Below are 15,763 nucleotides of genomic sequence, written 5' to 3'. Positions count from 1 at the left end.
ACATTCTTCCTTAGACTCGTGGTGGTGCCAGCCAACTGGAGAATTGCAAATGTGTCAACTTTGTTCAAAAAATGGTGGAAGTAGAGACCAGGCTGCTTTCAGAAACAATAATTTCTGTTAGTAAAGGGAAACCAACACACACAGATGTGTCCAAGACAAATAGTATGTAACTAACATGCTTTGGTTTTGTTTTGAATTAGTAACAGCAAAGATTGATAAAGGAAAAACTGAGAAAACTGTGGATGCCATGAATCAGAAACAGAAATGGCTGCAAAAGCTTAATGCTGTTGATGTGGTGCACACAAAGTTCCATTAGGCATTTGGTAAACAACTGCATAACAAACTACTGAATAAAGTTGGATCTCATTGAATAAGAAGAACAATAGAAACATGGAAATGAACTTGCCTGATTAAAGGAAACAGTGGGTGGTGGTGAATGGTTGTTTCTGAAATACTGGAGGAGGATTTATAGGTGGAGTTCCCGCAGGACCAGTGTTTGGAACCCTGGTCTTCCTGATATATATTGATGACCTGGATGTGGGCACACAGTACACAATTTTAAAAATGTGTGAACAACATTAAATTTGGAATTATTGTGAACTGTGAAGAGGATAGTTGTAGAACTCCAATAGTATAAGAACAGGTCGATGGAATTCACAGTCAGGCAGCAGATTAAATTGAATACAGAGACGTTTGAAATTATTCAATTCAGTAGGAAGAATTCAGAAAGGAAGATAAGTTAAAGGGTACAATTCTAAAACACTGCAGGAACAGAGGGACCTAGATATATATAGGGCATAAATCTTTGAAGGTGACAGATTAATAAAGCAAAATGTATCCTGGGCTTTATAAATGGTACAAAAGAGGTACATAATGGCCTCAAAATGTACACATGGCACAAAAACAAGGAAGGTATCTTAAATATGCAGAAAACACTGGCTTCACCTGAACTAGAGTATTGTGTCCAGGTCCTGGCACAACATTTTTGGAAGAATATGAAGACATTAGAGGAGACACAGGAAATGGCATAAGAATAAATCCAGATATGAGGAGGGTCAGAAGGGCTTTTGCCCAAAACGTCGATTTTGCTGCTCGTTGGATGCTGCCTGAACTGCTGTGCTCTTCCAGCACCACTAATCCAGTATTTGGTTTTCAGCATCTGCAGTCATTGTTTTTACCTTACAAGTAGGAGAAGTTAGAACTGGCCTCTTTGGAAAGATTGAGATGAGATTTGCGAGGTATTCAAAATCATGAGGGATCTCGACAGAGTAAATAAAGTAAAGTGGTTCCCTTAGGTGGACAGATCAAAATATAAAAATCAGATTCTTCCAAAAGGACAATACTAACATGAGGAAAAATATTTTGATGCAACAAATGTTTAGGATCTAGAATTCACTGTCTGTGAGTATGGATGGGTCAGGTTCCATCAAGACATTGAAAAGGGAGTTAGATTATTGTCTGACAAAGGAAGATATGCAGGGTTCGAGGAAAATGACATTCAATAAGTTGCTCTTGTAGAGAGTTGGCTCTGGCTCAATAGGTCAAATAGCCTCCTTCAGTTCAGTAATCATTTTGTGGTGCAATGATTAGGGTCCAATGGTTACTCAAGTCTAAAAAAATTCAAAATCTTTTAAGGCCTGCCCAGTGTCCTTGCACACAGCTTAATTCATGCATTTCCTCAAAGGCCTATAAATGTAAGGACTGAAGTAAAACTCACAATTATGGTTAATTTTTCCTGGTGTTGCGGCCAGTTTTGTGAATAGGGCAGCTGTTTCAAACTAGGGCAAAAGATTCTTGAATCTCAATTTGAGCTGAGAGTAATTGCACTTAATTCTGCAATCTTCTCTCACTTTCATGCAAATTACAGCAACAGCCCCAGTGAAACCGAGTGAAAATTTTACCCCAGCATTTTTATTGTCCTCAGTAATCATTCATTGTGCATAGCACCAGGAAACACATTAACAAAAATCACCAGAATTCCAAAGTAGTATGTTGTACAGCACAGTAATTAGATTGGATGATCCAACTTCAAACTACAGTTGACCCAAACCAGGGAATCTATTGGGATTCTTGGGAGGAAACGTCTGTGAGTCTTACCATGGTGAACAATTTTATATCCTAGGACCTATTTCCTAGTATCTTGGTGCAAAACCTAATTGACTGAGAAATTCAGGCATGATCTGGATTTTCGAACATGTTCTTGAATGTTGGCACTTCTTGGTGGAAGTACAAAGTCAAATAACCAAATTTATATTTCTGATCTAATTTCCTTCGTTTGAAAATTCTACTAGCACATTACTCAATTGTTGTATGTATGATAAATCGAAAGATGTATTTTTCAAAGATAATTTTTCTTCCACTAGCCAATATCTTTGGTTTTTTTTAATGGGTTGTGGCAAGGCTAGTCTTTGTTACTGTTATAATCCCAGCTGATGCTAACCTGGAACAAATCACATCTCAGACTGAAGCCTGACTTGATAGATCAAGAAAAGCAAACCTAGAAAAATCATAAAACAAGCAACAAAAAAGAAGGTTGAACCCTTTGTCAAACAATAATCTTTACATTCACTCAACTCCGGGGAAGTATCACTCCTGTATTAGGATTTCTTACAAAACTGACTCTTTCCCTTTCTCTTGGGCCTGGAGAACATCTTCCTCAGCCTAAAACCTTCGTTCCAATTCAAAAGACCTGGAATCTATTTTGCAATTTTCAACAGTCTGAAGCCTTCCTTCCAGACCCTGCAACCGTTTTCCAGGCCTGGAAACTTCTTTCCAATTAGGAAGGAGAAAGTGAGGACTGCAGATGCTGGGGATCAGAGCTTAAAAATGTGTTGCTGGAAGAGCGCAGCAGGTCAGGCAGCATCAAAGGAGAAGGAGAATCGACGTTTCGGGCATAAGCCCTTCTTCAGGAATGAGGAGGGTGTGCCAAGCAGGCTAAGATAAAAGGTAGAGACGAGGGACTTGGGGGAGGGGCGTTGGGAATGCAATAGGTGGAAGGAGGTTAAGGTGAGGGTGATAGGCCAGAGAGGGGGTGGGGGGGGGGGAGCGGAGAGGTCGAGAAGAAGATTGCAGGTCAAGAAAGCGGTGCTGAGTCTGAGGGTTGGGACTGAGAAAAGGTGGGGGGAGGGGAAATGAGGAAGCTGGAGAAATCTGTATTCATCCCTTTCAATTAGGAAGCCTGGAATCTTCTTTGCAATTCCAACTGTCTGAGGCCATTTTTCAAATTTTGATGGCTGGAAGGGTTGGAGATTTCCCTCCAATTCCAATGGCTTGGATCCTTTTATCCAGATCTAGATTCCTTTTTCTTGGCTTGGGTCCCTCCGACCAGGTTTCTTTCCAGGCTTGGATACTTATACAGTCTTACAGCAAAGTAACACATCCTTCAGTCCAATTCCAATAGCCAGAAGCCCTTATTTCCAATTTCAATGGCTTAGAGTCTTCTTTCTAATTCCAAAGGCTTGGAGATTACTACAGCTATCACAATCTGGAAATTTCTACAAAATAAAAAAAAACTTTCCACTAGGCTAACTTCTCTTCTTCTGAATTTATCCTACTAGTATCTGGTCATCTCTTTAATTTCCTGTATGTCATAAAAATTTGTAAACACTTCATCAATCAACTCCCCAGGTAGCTGATTGAGTAATTTAATCTAATTTGCATGCTTTCTTGAAAACAACGCTGAATTCACTGTTCAAATATGACTTTCTGATCAAGTCACCTGTCCAGAACTAAAGAATAACATCCATTTTTCTTCCACTTTCAAACCCAAGTTCCCAAATAATAAAAATACTTTACAAACTTAGATCGCATTACCCAGCCCAATTCAAACTTCAACTGGATAGTTTGTAAGGTTATTTCAAGGGGTAGTACAAAGGTTACTCTGCCATAACACACATTTCGTTAATGTGAATTTGCTATAATGCGATTGATGAATTGGGGACACAGTATAAACCTTTAAAATGTGTGTTGGCTGTAAAGCAACTACATCGCCAACACTTTAAGCACTGTTTCTAAAGCCCGATTTTTCTATAACATGGGGTTGCACAAGAATGCAACCATTACATTACAGGAGAACTACCTTTAAACCACATTGCTGTGGGTCTAGAGTCACATGCAGGCCAAAACAGGTAAGGACAGCAGATTTCCTTCCCTAACGGCATCATATGGGTTTTTCAAGATAATTTCTTTCTCACCATTACCAAGACTAACTTTCAAGCCCATGGTTTATTAATTAAATTGAAATCGCACGAGTTGCCATGGTGAGGTTTCAACCCATGTACCCAGAGAAATGACCTCGGTCCCTGGAGTCCTAGGCCTTACTGTCACCTCACACTGCAGATGGAATAGAGTTTGGGATTGGTTTGGGGCTGGGCGTTTGGAAGAGAATGCACCATTACTCTCTTGAGGTGGGAGCACAGAGAAAATTGAACAACAGTCTAAACTGTAGCATGTGGTTTGTGACACCATCAATATACTAATGTGAAACCCATTGTATTTATATAATTCATCAAAGTCAGACCCCATGTGGTGACAATTCAAAAGCATTTAGTTGCTTTATTGTTGGTCTGCAGTGCTGTGTAATTTTAATACTTAGAAGTGATAATGCTGTAAATTCGGTAAAGGCTTTGAGAAGTCTGGTATTACTCAGTGTGGTTGTTGTTATGGAAAAGGGTGTCAGTTTTTGTCAAGTCACAGGATTCAATGGCCTTGAGGTGAAAGGGGCATGCAAGTCCTACAGCAAGTTTCCTGTTGCTGTCATAGCATGAATTACATTGCCATGGTGTATCTACTTTATAAGGAGAAAGTGAGGACTGCAGATGCTGGAGATCAGAGTTGAGAGTGTGGTGCTGGATAAGCGCAGCATGTCAGGCAGCATCTGAGGAGCAGAAGAATCGACGTTTCCGGCACAGGCCCTTCATCAGGAAGGGCTTATACCCGAAACATCGATTCTCCTGCTCCTCGGATGCTGTCTGAGTCTACTTTATAAATCGACTTTCAATATTCTGTCAAAATTGGTTATAATTTTTACCTGAAGAGCACATAGCAGAATATTTTGCTATTCCTCCAAATTTTTCATGAGCTAAAAAGGGTCCAATTTTTGATTTCCTGTGGTTTTGACGAATTCCTGACCTATAGATTAGGTCAGTCACAATTTAGATGCGGCTCAGAATATTGGCCACAATTCTACGATAGAACATTACAATAAAATAAAAATATTAGTTTTGATGTTCTTCGCTATCTGTATTGCTTTCTCAGTTATGTTGCAAATTTCTAAATTATTAACATGTGTAAACATCAATTGTTTCAAATTGATTCATCTCCAAATGAAAAATCTCAAACTCTGCTTCCAGTACTTTGACACCAAGGCTCACTTTTTAATAGGTTGTTGCTGAACATTTTGTCGAAGTTATTTACCTTGCACTCATCAGGATAGTTATATTTGAATCTACAGCTGTCTGTGAAAATTTCCTAAATTTCTTAATGGGCTCCATCCTATGTTCAAATCCACACTTGAAATGGATTAAAAGATTTCCTTTCCTTTGACTTGCTAGTTGAGAAATCAGGCATGGGGGTTCTGTCTACAGTATACATTGGGATTCCTACATTCCCACATGCTATAAGGTTGGCTTTATCAGCAACTTCATAACTGCTGCCTGAGCTGCGGTTTCATCATGCAAGCTTGATGCTAAAATGGTCCACACCAAAGTCATCCTACAGGCTAATGGCTATCCTAATCAGTTCATTTTCCCCTGTATATTACAAAAACTCATGTATGGCCCCAAAGCCATCACTCTTGGTCATGAAACGTGTCCAGAAAAGTAAGATATCTCAAAGGTCTGATCAACAGGTAAAGTTAGCTGAGTCAGGTGCCCCAGCAGACCTTTCTCTTGCCCAGCCTAAGGCCAATTTTAGCATCTTGATCACTAATGAAGCTAACATCAGATAAATGAGTGCAGAATGTGAATCAAATGAGAGCCATTTCTCATTTGTTCTTTTCAATCACACAAACGGCACTTGGCAGCAAATTGTATAATTGAGGCCTCACAAGAACTTAATCTGTTCTCAATTATAACACACAATAAAATAAGCAAACGATTTCATGCACCAAATGTTGGATAAGGCAAATGGAGCCTTTACTCATGATATTAAGTTAACAAAGACATGGACACACTGCCTACTTAGATCAACTAGGGATCACATTTGGGCAATAATTGGGAGATTGACTCAACCACAGGAGAGAAAAGGGACCGGTCAATCTTCAGAGTATTAGGTTGACATTTGTGCAAATGCATGTGAACAAACATGCCTTCTGCTTAAGTACTTTTCCCAACACTCTGAATCAGATAACATTTGCCTCACTGTTACACAGTGTTCTGGTTAGAAGATGAAATCAATGATAGCAGTAAACAGAAATATGTCCTGAGTAACTTTCCATCTGTGTCCAATCCTTTGAAATAACATGCTCAGCATCATATAGTGTGGTTCACATCGGCTCACTCAATTTGGCATCATAATAATATGTTTCAGTACCAGGTACCTTAGCTCTGTCATCTGAAGTGAGCCACAATTACACAACATGTAATAACAGTGGGAAAGCAGAAGTACGCTTGCTAATTGCTTCTTGCAGATTCTATTTCAGTTCACCAAGGCCAGCATCTTAAAAAGTATTGTTACATTAATGACTACCAATTGATGTTTTAATCTTTGCCTTCATATTTTCTGAATTACTTGCGATTTAATGGGCTCTGAAATTTGACAACTATGTTTCTGTGGTCACCCAATCTGTTTTTTTTCTCCCCAGTGTAGAGGAGACCACATTGTAAGCAGCAAATACAGCAGACTGGATTGAGTGAGGTGCAGGTAAACCTGAGAGGTACATCTTGAGCCTTGGATAATGAGGAGGGAGAAAGTAAATTGGCAAGTGCATGCAAGGGTGCCATGGGGGTATGGGTGGTGTTGGGAGTAGAAGGGAGCTATGCACTGTCCCCCATTGAAACCCATGTGGTAGTGACTGTTAATGACAGTTCACAATTATTCTACATCCCAGCAAGTACCTTCATTTGATTTGGCCAGTATCCCCACCATAGCACTGGCCATGGTAATATACATTGCCTTTCAGTGAAGAGAGCCCTCCCACGTGACTTGGAGTGACAGCCCTGACTGATGAGTAACCAGACCCTCGTTGATCTCTGTGCAGTTACCACTAAAACTCTGTAGGACTGACTTTGGCCCACTCCCTTGACTGTAGAAATATGGATCTACTTGCTCTGAACTGCCTAAGCTCCCTACTAACTGTGTCCAAGCCTCTGCATTGATGGTGGATGATGCTTTTGACTTAGTACGCTGATACGCAAAGTCTGAAGACAGTCCCTTTTAACTTGACTAAAGACTATTGTCCTTAGAGTTTGAAACAGGGCCATTTGGTTGAAGCACACTCTGTGTTGCAGGTGTGGCACTGATGAGACATAACGTCATACAGCAACATTTCCACCCCCTTGACTGGTTACTGTTAATAACCATGGCAAGCAGCCTGGATTTGTGCCTGCATCAAACAGCAAGACAAGATAATAATAGTCAGCCCTTAAGTTTTGAATGAGGCAGCCAAGTATGAAAGACAAGGCAGAGATGTTATGAGCATCCAAGTAAATACAAAGAAAGCACAAAGAAAGCAAGCAAAGAGCACTGAGTTGCCTCCTGCCCCAATCCATGAGATGGGTGTTTTTCCAAAGTGGCATGGCAGCAATACAATGCAATGTTTTGGTGCACTCCAAAGTATTGTAAGAAGTGAAGAACTACAATTTAAGTGGTTTAGAAATGTGCCACTATGACATGGTGAGGCTGGTGAGTGGCAAAAGTCAATATTCATAGATGTGGTGTGCAGGCAGTCGCTGCTTATAAAGTGTAACCTGAGATGTTCGGGACAGTAGGTCAAGATGAAGACCTGGAGAATCAAATGGCAAACTGGAGCTACCAGGTTTCCACTCTGACCTTAAAATCAGGAATTGTTGCCATATAGTTCCTCTCCGCTGTGTGGAGGTATAGCAAAACACACATCAATGAGGTAGGATGGTGCTAATGATATGTTCTGGATTAGTGGTGCTGGAAGAACACAGCAGTTCAGGCAGCATCCAAGGAGCTTCGAAATCAACGTTTCGGGCAAAAGCCCTTCATCAGGAATAAAGGCAGTGAGCCTGAAGCGTGGAGAGATAAGCACGCTTCAGGCTCACTGCCTTTATTCCTGATGAAGGGCTTTTGCCCGAAACGTCGATTTCAAAGCTCCTCGGATGCTGCCTGAACTGCTGTGCTCTTCCAGCACCACTAATCCAGAATCTGGTTTCCAGCATCTGCAGTCATTGTTTTTACCTAATGATATGTTGTTGCCTCCAAATAGGCCTCTTGCTGCAAAAGGGTGGAAGATTAGACTTTTTTCTCCTCAATGTCAATAGTCTCATTTTTACAAACTTGCCACATATTCCCACCTGAGTCATCATTACTCATGCTGTTTGGATTCCAAGACACTGCTCAGGGAGTCCTTTATGAACAGAACTCACTCCTACTTCTCATTTTCATGTTTCGGCAAATTTTGTTCCTGGTCTCTAAGTAATCAAACATTCTTGGTCAAGGTGCAAAATGACCTGGATAAACAGTGGAATCCCTCCTGCACATTCCCAGCAACGATTCTGTAAATCAATGTCATGGGCTAAACCTCCAACTATAAAACTTTCACCTATGAACTGCATGAGTGAGCTCTCCATGAAGTTCCTCATTTTGTGCCAAATTGTGTTGAACTGTGACGAATTATGGAGTCTTCGTTCTCCTGTGTTATACTTTACTCTTGACAGAAGGAAATGTAAGTGTTGACATTCGTACACAAAACCACAGCTAGGTGAGATGTGGGCACAGAAATAAACAAGAAGGGAGAAAGAGCTTAAATAGAAAAGTAAGCTAATAAAAAGATAGAGAAAGGAGTGTATCAGAACAAAAGACAGAAATGAAGATAGAGAAAGAGATAAGAGATAAGTTGAAATAATTATATGCTACATTGAAGAATAAAGTTCTGGAAATACTTTCACAACAATATACAAATTAAGCACAAAACTAGGACAAGAATTCTCAAATCAAGGTATTGTAAGAATAAATAAAAATAATTTATAAAAACTCACAAAATAACTTCAGAAACAGTAATTTCTTTCATTAGGAAATTCCAGTTATTATTATTAATAAAATGCATATTGTCATTAGTCCACTTATTGAAGTCAGACTAATGGAAACAGTAAGATAATGGAAACAGGGTAATTGCTCATGAATACAGTGTGAACTTTTATGAGAGAGGTAAAGAGAGAGAGACAGACAAAGACAGAGACAGAGACCCACCCATGGGGATTTCCAATTCAGGGTTATTTCAAAGACCTGGTGAATAAATGTGATTGTTGGTGTAATACCAAGCTAATGAGCCAAGTTAGTTGTCAGGTTTGATTCATGTGTCTGTGCTGAACTATGTGTGCTTAAATAGAGAGATGATGAGGTCACAGAAGGAGGAAAATTGAAATTAAAATAATTGGCAAGTTTGGCTTGGTTGGTGGTTAAAGCCTGAGTTGTCTGCTTCCTGATCTAAATACAGCTCCAACCTTTTCTACCTTTAACTGAAATTGGGAAAAGGAAAGGCTACCAACCCGGCCTAGAGATATGGGTTGGAATTTGTAACATGACGATTAAACTGGCGGACTCAATGTTGTGTAGTTTTTGAACTTTGACAGCTGTCAAGCAAGTCAGAGGCAGCCAAGCAGCTTAAGGTGGGGATTTTACCATTCAGGTGGTAAGTAGTTTTATACCTACCTCCAACATCCTTATCTTTGCCTGAGGAGCCCCCAACAATCTTCTCCCCAAGGCCATATTTTCCATCATGTGGTCACTGATCCCCTCCCGTCTGAGTTCAGGGTCGATGTGCCCCTGAGATTCCCAGTGCACACATTGTCTCTAGCTCAGGGGATAAGGAGAGTATGGGCACCTAGAGGATTCGGTTACGCTGGACTGAAACAGTGCGAGGCAATGTACAGGATGAACTTGTATTCTTACTTTACTTCCTTCTTGGGTGTCCACTTGAAACCTGCTCACTGCATTACCGAGGAGATTCTCTACTCAGTCAAAGCTGTGGACTTAATTGCCCAACACATTCTCAGTCTATATTTCAGCTAACTCTGCTTATTGTATCACCCTTCTGTGAAGTATATTTGACAGCACCTGCTTGGTATCTTACACCTGTTTCTCACTAACTAAAGTTTACATTTCTGAAGAAAAGTCCATTGGACTCCAAACATCAACTTTGTTTCTTTCCCTACATGTGTTGCTAGTTCTGCTGAGTTTTTCCAGTAGATTTTGTTTTAGCCTCAACAACTAAACCACTATTGTTATGTCTGTAATGGGAATTTTAAGACAAAATGTTCGCTAGTTCTGAACAGTGGCACTTAAACAGTTTGGAGATACAGTAACTTGTCACTGGTCCGACAGGAGGAGTTCACAGATTTTTATCCTTTTCACTGTCAGATTTGATGTGTGAGGTTTTTAGGCCTGACCAAGGTATGTCAAGGTCTGTGTATGTTTTCTGCTGTGCTGTGAATGCACATGTGAAACATACAGCACATAACATGATTCCTAAATCTCCAGGCGAGGTCCAGGACAGACTTTAGGGACTGCTGAGCACAAATTGGCTGGGAATCTGGAATGTGTAGCCGATAACTCACTGAACAGTTTAAATGTGGCAGAATGCAAATCCAGGATCATCATAAAGAGTGAGGACATTCAGTACTGCCACATGATCGACGATGTAGTGGCCTTGAAAAAGATCCAGAGGAAAGTTACAAAAATTATTTCCAGCTTAAAGAGCCTCAGTTATTCTGTTTTTTTTTGAAAAAGAGTCTTTGCTCTATTTATTTTAGTGCTGCCCAGATTGTGAAGTTACCTGATGGAAATCTTTTCAATAATATATCAGACTTTAAATTAAACAATATCAACCCTAACAAACTGGGCAGGACCTGCAAACATGAGTTTAATATAAATGTAGGAATAGACCTGATGTTAGATGAACAAAAGCAGAAATTGCTGGAAACCCTTAGTAGGTTAGGCAGCATCTGTGGAGAGAAAGCAGAGTTAACGGTTCAGGTTCAGTGACCCTGCTTCAGGACTGATTTTAGCGAGGAAAAGGTTGGTATATATATTGAAGTTGAGTTGAGAAGAGGGAAGGAGTAAGTGATAGGTAGAGATAGGGCGGTACGGTGGCACAGTGGTTAGCACTGCTGCCTCACAGCGCCATAGACCTGGGTTCAATTCCCACCTCAGGCGACTGTGGAGTTTGCATGTTCTCCCTGTGACTGTGTGGGTTTCCTCCCACAGCACCAAAGATGTGCAGTTCAGGTGAACTGGCCATGCTAAATTGCCCTTAGTGTTATGTAAGGGGTAAATGTAGGGGTATGGGTGGGTCGCGCTTCGGCGGATCGGTGTGGACTTGTTGGACCGAAGGGCCTGTTTCCACACTGTAAGTAATCTAATCTAAAAAATAGTGCCAGGAAAGAGAGATACAGAGAGAGCGAGAGAGAGAAAACAGTCGGGCAAATATAGGAATAGCTAAAGGTCAGCCTGTGAGAATCAACAGCTACTAATGGGGGTCATTAGTGGCTGACAATGTGGTAGCAGTTCATGTGAAGACAAGGCCTGGTGTGCGGGGGTTGGGGTGGGGTCAGGGGAGAAGGTGCACAGGCCCTAAAATTGTTGAACACAATGTTGATTCCAGAAGGTTGCAGGGTTTCCAAGCAGAAAATGAGCTGCTGTTCTCCCAGCTTGCGCTGAGCTTTGCTGGAGCACTGCAGCAAATCTGAGACAGAGAGCATGGCGGTGTGTTGAAATGGCAAGCATTTGGAAGCTCAGGGTCATTTTTGTAAACAGGTGTTCTGCAAAGCAGTGTGAAGAAAGGTCACTGGGCCTGAAACATTAACTCTGCTTTCTCTCCTCAGATGACCTGTGGAAATTTTCCAGCAATTTCGGCTTTTCCTTCTGGATCTGCATCATCCGCAGTCTGTTGATATTTTTGATGTTAAATGTTTCTCCTTTTCCCAGAGTATAGTGAGCCTCTGGAATAAACTACCAGCAGTGATTATCTTTTATTATGCTGATTTTCTGTTCACTATCAAGAGGGTCTATACTAGTTTCTGACTGGCACAATATTAATATCATGTTGAAGGCAAGGGTTTACACAGCTGATCCATGTATTTGCCTTGAGAGGTTCAGAAAGAAAAGTGCCAGAATTGTTTTATTCCTACTTGGCCACTGTTTAGGTTTCTTGCCTCTCCCAGTCGAATACTCGACACGGCCATAAACTTCGCAACCTACATCTTCATGTTCACCAAGTTCCGTCCATATCTTTATGCTTGTGCTTCATGGTTTCCAGTTAAGCAACATCTGAATTTTAACATTTTAATGTTTGTTTTTAAATCAATCTATGGACTTGAAACTCTATATCTTTGCAATTACCTCCATCTCCACAACTGAGATAGCGGGTGGCACGGTGGCACAGTGGTTAGCACTGCTGCCTCACAGCGCCAGAGACCCGGGTTCAATTCTTGCCTCAGGCAACTGTCTGTGTGGAGTTTGCACATTCTCCCCACATCAGCATGGGTTTCCTCCAGGTGCTCCGGTTTCCTCCCACAGTCCAAAACTGTGCAGGTTAGGTGAATTGCCCATGATAAATTGCCCGTAGTGCTAAGTGAAGGGGTAAATGGAGGGGAATGGGTCTGAGTGGGTTGCTCTTCGGAGGGTGTGGACTTGTTGGGCCTGTTTCCACACTGTAGGGAAATCTTACTTACAGTGTGGAAACAGGCCCTTCAGCCCAGCAAGTCCACACCACCCCTCCAAAGAGTATCCCCACCCAGACCCATTTCCCTCTGACTAATGCACCTAACACTATGGGTAATTTAGCATGGCCAATTCACCAGACCTGGAAATATCTTTGGAGTGTGGGAAGAAACTGGAGCACCCGGAGGAAATCCAGGCAGACACGGGGAGAATGTGCAAACTCCACAGAGGCTGAAATCAAACCCAAGTCCCAAGCGCTGTGAGGCATTAGTGCTAACCACTGACCTACTATGCTGCCCCAATCTGCTCTTCTAAACCCATCCCCAGCACACTCTATTTGTATTTCAGATGTCCAGTATCTGCAGTATTGTAGCTTGATGGCTGGTCTGTGGCCTGATAACAATCTAGGCACTTCTTACCCTATTAAAGTTGTGAATAAATAACAAGTTTCCCTGCTGCTGTTATTTCTACATGATTTCTCTTCTACTCTGTTCCTGTGATAACTTGTTTCACCTTCTTGCTGTTGAATTCTTTGCTAGTTGCAGTAATGAGAAGTCAAAAGATACAGCCATATGCAGACCTGAACCTTAACTGGTCTTAGAGCTAACCAGGTTCCAAAGGGAGCAAAATCAGAATTGAGGGTTCTTGAGGAATGGTTCAGTTTGAGAAAGCAACCACCTTGAACATTCCAATTTTCCTTGATGCTTTATCTTTCTCTATCTTCTCTCCTAGCTCCCAGTCATGTAGTTTCTAGCTTTTCCACAGTCCTCCAAACTGTCATTGAGAGATAGGAGGGCAGATGTAAGGGCTAATTTCAGTGAAGTGTAAAAATAGTAGAGTGATAACATTATTAACTGGGATAAACAATGGGTGAAAGGCTTAGAGAGGAAGGAATTCTTCAAATATACTCAGGAGAGCCTTTTAAGCCAGCACATGGAAATTTCCCAAAGAAAAGAAATGATGCTGTGGGCGGCATGGTGGCACAGCTGCCTCACAGCGCCAGAGACCCGGGTTCAATTCCCGCCTCAGGCAACTGTCTGTGTGGAGTTTGCACATTCTCCCTGTGACTGCGTGGGTTTCCTCCGGGTGCTCTGGTTACCTCCCACAGTCCAAAAATGTGCAGGTTAGGTAAATTGGCCATGCTAAATTGCCCGTAATGTTAGGTGAAAGGGATAAATGTAAGGGAATGGGTCTGGGTGGGTTGCTCTTCTGAGGGTTGGTGTGGACTTGTTGGGCCGAAGGGCCTGTTCCCACACTGTAAGTAATCTAAAAAAAATGTAATCTAATCTGAGGGAACCAAGCTGGGCAAGTGGTAGACCTGTCAGTGAGGGAGCATTTAGGTGATAGTGGGCATAACTCAATAAGATATCAAGTAGTAAAGGGAAAGGATACAAATGGACTAGAAATAAGGATTCTTTATGTGGGGGGGAGCGCAGGCTGGTTTTAATATGTTCAAAGATCACACGAAACCAGGCTTATCTGGAAACACCATCTTTCCGAGCATTACTCCTTCATCAGATTTTAATACCTCAAGACAGAATCTGGCCATCTGTTCTGAGAAAGCATCACTGGACCTGAAACGCTAACTCTGATTTCCCACCACAGGTGTTGCCAGACTTGCTGAGCTTTTCCAACCAGTTCTGTTTTTGTTTCTGGTCAACGCGGACTGGGAGCAGTGGCTATTATGAAAATGTACATCAGAGCAGTGGGATTCTTTCTAAAAAGGACATAGTGAGAATGTAGTGCCAACATGTTCCCCATAAGGGTGAAGAGTGAGACAAGCGAGTTCAGAGAACCCTGGATTTTGAGGAGTGTACAGGATTAGATAAGGGAAGGAAAAAAGGCAGGTTTTGGCTTGAGCCAAGGGCTCCTAACACCACAAGCCCGAGAATGTGTTGCAGTTTGCTTAAAAAAAACAGAGAGCAAGGAAGTGGCCATGAGAGAACACTGGTGAATAAGATAAATGAAAATCCAAAGGTGTTTTATTAGGATTAAGAGACAAATGAGGGAAAGAGTAGTGTCTCTGGTTCTGAAAAGGGTCACTGGACTGGTAAGGTTAATTCTGCCTTCTCTTCGCAGACACTGCCAGACCTGCTGGGCTTTTCCAGCAATTTCTGGTTTCTAGCATCCACAATTCTTCAGTATTTTTTGTTAAAGAGTAGTTTGTATTAGGAACCAAAGTGGCAAAATGTGAATGGAGCTAGAAGACATTGGTGAAGTTTTAAATGAGTACTATAGAGAAGGATAATCTAGAGATAGAAATTAGGGAGAAAGACTGAGATATAATTGAACAAATTGCAATTGAGAAGGAGGGGGTACTAGAAATTTGAATGGGCTTAAAATTGGATATATCTACAGGCTCAGATGAGGATTATCTGAGGCTGCTGTGGGAGATTGTAGGTGCCTTGACAATTTATTAATTATTAAATCATATCTGGCTACAGGAGAGATGCCAGAGGACTGGAGGACAGGTAATGTGACACCATTACTCAAGGCAGTGGTACAGATAATCAAGAAAGTTGGTCAGGATAAATCAGGAAATGAATGGCCAGTGAGTCTGCCATCTGTGAAAGGAAACAGTTGGAAAAAATTCTAAAGGATAGAATTAATGTCCACTTGGAGAGGCAATCTTTAATCAAGGATAGCCAACATGGCTTTGTGAGAGAGAGTGATCATATCTGACAGCTTATTAGCTGAGGCATTGAATACAAGAAAAAGGAGGTCATTACAGAGCTGAATAGGTAATTATTTGGACCATGTCCAAAGTAGTGTGTGTGAATCTAGTTGCCACACTAGGAAGGAAATGATTAGTCCAGAAATGTTGCAGAGGATATACACCAGGATGTTGCATGGGTTGGAGTGTTTTAGCAATGAAGTGAGACTAGATAGACTGGGGCTATTTTCCACAGAGCAGAGA

This window comes from Chiloscyllium punctatum, chromosome 2 (assembly GCF_047496795.1).
Source record: "Chiloscyllium punctatum isolate Juve2018m chromosome 2, sChiPun1.3, whole genome shotgun sequence".
Classification (NCBI taxonomy): domain Eukaryota; kingdom Metazoa; phylum Chordata; class Chondrichthyes; order Orectolobiformes; family Hemiscylliidae; genus Chiloscyllium; species Chiloscyllium punctatum.
Note: the sequence above shows the minus strand (reverse complement) of the source record.